This window comes from Stegastes partitus, unplaced genomic scaffold (genome assembly GCF_000690725.1).
Source record: "Stegastes partitus isolate 25-593 unplaced genomic scaffold, Stegastes_partitus-1.0.2 Scaffold1982, whole genome shotgun sequence".
Taxonomy (NCBI): Eukaryota; Metazoa; Chordata; class Actinopteri; family Pomacentridae; genus Stegastes; species Stegastes partitus.
Window position 1 is genome coordinate 44,871 of NW_007579713.1, and position 4,576 is coordinate 49,446.

At 36.3% G+C, this 4,576-nt stretch overlaps 1 protein-coding gene across 1 annotated transcript in view; it reads right to left on the reverse strand.

Annotated features, from left to right (window-relative positions):
• Positions 1–4,576, reverse strand: part of grap2a (GRB2 related adaptor protein 2a) — a 20,967-nt gene extending 16,391 nt beyond the window's left edge. The window contains exon 1 of the mRNA XM_008303328.1: positions 4,378–4,576. The gene's annotated coding sequence lies outside the window, so the exon portion shown is untranslated. The remainder of the gene's footprint in view (positions 1–4,377) is intronic.

The following is a 4,576-nucleotide window of genomic DNA, read 5'->3' on the forward strand; positions in this document are numbered from 1 at the left end:
GAGCATCAACTACTCTTTCCTCGAGCTCCGCAGAAATCCTCTGTCTGCCATGATGCACTCACATAATCATGTGCTGTGTGGAGACAGGGTTTCAGCGGTAAGAAGTGTTGCTTGCAGTGTTGCGTGAAGTTTCGCTGTTAACTAAAGGGGCGTTTTCGTTCTCACATCGATGCACCTGCATCACAAGCTGCATGAGTGCAGAGAGCCATGCATACGCACGGGTTCAGACTGCTGGTCGTCATATTTAAACCTGGTAGCTGTGGTGGAGGAAGTAAAACAAGAAAATCTGATTTTTTTTTTAAAGTAAGAAGATATTTTTATGTTGTGATGGTAAAGTGAATATCTTTGGATGTCAACTTGAAAACCCTGAAGGTTGATGATTAGTTGCAGCCCTATACAAAAACTACTGATAGAAATATTAGCTTCTTCAGTGTAAGTGCTTCTTGTGATTTGGCCTGTTGGCTGTGACATTCAAAGACACCAACTTGGGCTGTCGGAAATTTTATAAATAAGTGATTGACAAGGAAAATGATTAGCAGCTTAATTAATAACTGGTTACAACCCTTGACAATGAAATGATACATTTCTTGATCCATTATTCATATGTATTCTTATATTATTGTATATTTAAGCAAAAACATTGAACATTCAGTGGTTCCAGTTTCTGAAATGCAAATATCTGCTGCCGTTTTTGGATGAAACACAGATATAACATATTTTCATACTTTTTTGACATCAATAGATGAAATAATGAGCATTAATTAGCAAGCATGCAGATAAATACATACACATAAGTTACCTTTACAGATACTAGCAATACTACAGCGTTATTAATGCTCCATACAAGTAAATATCCTGCATTTATAACGTTGTCAAGTACCCAGACATCATAAAAATGCTCCAATTTACATATCGTATTACTGGGTGGTGAATACTAAATACATTTATATGTATGTTGTATTGTACTGTTGATTAAGGTGGAACTACAGTACTTTACACAGCTGTGCATTAAAAATGTCAAATCTGTTATTCACTGATTGACCTTTGTGAAGTACAAATATTTTAAAATCCTGCTAAAGTGGACTTGACTGTACACGACCGCTGCAGGTGTTACAGGTAAACTGGCAGCAAATGACGCATGAGCCAACCCCCTTTAAAACGTCCAGTGGAGTAAAAAGCACCAAAAGAACAACATTCTCCTCGAGAATGTGAAGTCCTTCATATAAAGAAACGTGTGCTCCCTGATTGGATTAGTGCCAATGAATCAACGCAGAAGCTACATTTTAATGCTGGAGCTGCTTCAGGCGGAGCTACTTCTACGTCTTGTGGTTTTCTGCCTGTGACCTTCAGAAGGGTCACAAAGTAAACCTGAGGGGTTATGAAAGGATTCTGATGCAAAAAGGCCTGTTCATTTTGCTTATTTATGTAAAATATTCAACACCTTTACATGTTTAGGCCTCAGACAGTTCTTTAAATTAAACCATGTTAGCTCGTAGACAACTGAAATAAGCAACCGACTGCTTTTTGCAGAGCTGCATTTAAAACTAATTTTCATTATCTATTAATCCGTAGATTACCGGAAATTCCGGACTATAAGCTGCTACTTTTTTCACACGCTTTGAACACTACAGCTTAAACAATGACTAATTTATGGATTTTTGCAAGTTTTACGAATTTGAAAGTGACATTGAGAACGACAACGAAAGAGAGACTGAGGAAGTTTGTGACGAAGTAACTCTGAGGCTGTTTAATTCCAACACTGAAGAAGAAGACTTCAGTGGTTTTAGTGCGCAGCAGGAAGATGAAGATAGCGATCAATGACTTTTTCCTGGTAGGCTACTGGTTTTTTTATTTTCTTAACTGGGCGTGTTACAGGCACTGTTCGGAAAAAAGCATTTACTGTACGTATTTGTGTATGTTGCTAGTACGCATTTAATTAAAAGTTGAAAAAATCTTTCTGTGTAACATCTTTCTTTGTAAATATCTCATTTTACAACATGGACACCTGCAGCTTATAGACAAGTGCAGCCTGTATATGTACAAATTTGCTTTCTTTTTAAAGTTAGTGGGTGCGGCTTATATTCAGATGCGCTCAATAGTCCGGAAATTACCGTAATGCAAAAAAAAAGAAAAAAAGAAAGTACTGAAAAAAATGCTATTTGGAGCACCAGAGTCCAAGGTGACATCTTTAATAATAAGAATGCTTCATGTGTTGTAACAACAATATGTTCATCTAGAATCTAGCAGAATTGGGTATAAAACAGAACAAACTGGGGATAAAATTACCCCCAAAATGTGCAGCATATTGTTCTAATCAAAGCAAGCGATTAGAGCAGATATTTTGCTAATAAAGTAATTTTTCTTTGTTTGTCTGTTTGTTTTTCAGTAAAACAAGTCATTTATTTTGGAGGCTTTTCATTCATTTTAGATTTTTTTTTATGTGGTCAGTTTCACATCTTTTGGCGGTTCTTTAAATGAAACAACTTCTACTCATACACACCTGAAATAAAACACCTACAAACTCATTATTGATTCACCTGCAAGTTATATTTTTAATTGTGTCCATTAAAAAAGGGCAAAAAGAAATCAGGTTCTTAGAGTCTAAAGGTGACATTTTCAAAACTTTAAATTGTTGCTAACAGTTCAAAATCTTAAGATGTTCTGTCACATAACGGAAAAGAAAAGCATCAACTAGACAATGTTTGTCTGTAGTTTTCTTGGAGTAGCTAAGTGTCCTTTTTATGTTCAATGTTTCTTTTTTTAAAAAAATCATGATCTTAAAAGTAACTACAATTTAGCACAGTACAAAATGACCCCTAGAATATAACAGAATCGGGTTTAAAGTAGAATAAAGAGGAGATAAGATGAGCTCAGAGTCAGGCGTCAGACTAAAGCAGCTTGACAGCAGGAGATTAAATCAGATAATTTGATCATTTAGGAATTACTGTAGGGTTACTTGTTCAAGAAAAGAAGCAAACACGTTTAATTTTTCTCTCGTTTTTGCTTTTATATATAAAATAAAGGCCTTGAAAAGTAATTTAACTGAAACAAATGTGAGATCATAAACAACTGAAATAAAGCAAAGAGCTCCAACTGCTTTTTGCATTTTCATTATTGATTAGCCTGCAGATCACATTGCTAACTATGTCAAAAAGTACTGAAAAAAAATTTCTGAATACGGTGACGTTTAAATTGTTGATTTGACTAAAAAAAACAAAACCCAAAGATACTCAATTGTGCTACTGTCACCTAATTTAGCCATTTTCCATGAGTCGACACAAACAAAAAGGGATGTTTCAGTTGTGAAAGCTGTCGAGGTTTCATATGCTTTTGATGTAAAATTACATCATAAGTAATAACACTGTACAACATGTTCCTCTAAAACACAGCAGAATAACAGACAGAGTAGAATAAAGTGGAGATAAAGTAGAGTATACAGCAGCATTTTTATTCATTTCTGACTTATTTTAGTTGTTTCGTAAGCCAATGAGGCAACATGCCACCAGTCCAGTTTTAGCTTCTCAGAAGGATTTCTTTCCGGTAAATGACAGTAAACTGAGTCTGCTTTTGGTTGTGGAGTGTTGGTCAAGTGAAACAAGCTGTTAAAACAGATTCCACTGGAGATATCTGGTAACTTTGAAGGGCTTCTCAACTATTATCTAAGGGAAAAAAAAAGGTTAATGCAGAAAATGATGACTCTAAATAGCCGCCTCACAGTGGATGTTTTCTTCCACCACAGCGTTCAGAAGGTGGTCAGACATCAGAGATCAAACCTCTTACCTTGATGCCTGACCTCTGCGGTGACAGTCAGTTGGTTCAGACCAAATGTATAAACACATGCTGGGCTATTGTATCTTTTGCATTTACTTCCTCCTTTAACCTCCTTTTTATTTCTTTTTCACATCAACAGCGGCTTTTTAAAACCACTTCCCCAAAGTGAGGGACTACATGCATGCAACTAAGAAACAAAGGAGGCGACTCAAACAGCACAGTCCAGTAAAGGATCATTAATAACGCAAATATTACATCAGAAATGTAAGATTTGGCATGAGTTTTAGCTGAATTCAGGAATATCTAGAAGATATTATTGCTCTGATTGGAGAGCAGCCTTTAAATAACAGCAATAATTCACTCAAAAAGCCAAATTTAAAGCTTTGCTGCTGTGTGTTGGTGCAGCTGATTTGTGAAAAAATACTTCATTCAATTAAAAAAGTGCATATTTTGTAGTAAATAAGAGCAAATACACGTGCAAGGTGGAGATGGAGGATAGAGAAGTGAAACAGAGAGAAAGAGGAAGACAAGCGAGCAGCTGCTATATCAGTCAATTTATACAAGGAGCTTCTGTATTGGATTGTGTTCTGGTCTGGAGCAGCTTACCTTTGCTTCTCAGTGCAGATGACTTGGATGAAGTTTATTCTAAGGCCGGAAGCTCCTGTTGTCTGAACGCAGCTGCATGTTTTAGAATCCTGGCATGTTTTAACGCCAAATTAAAGTCCAGGTTCAGACTGAAGGAGCGCCTTTTCTCTTTCTCTCTCTCTCCTGATGCGTTCACTGCACACAGTAAAGACGGAAGATG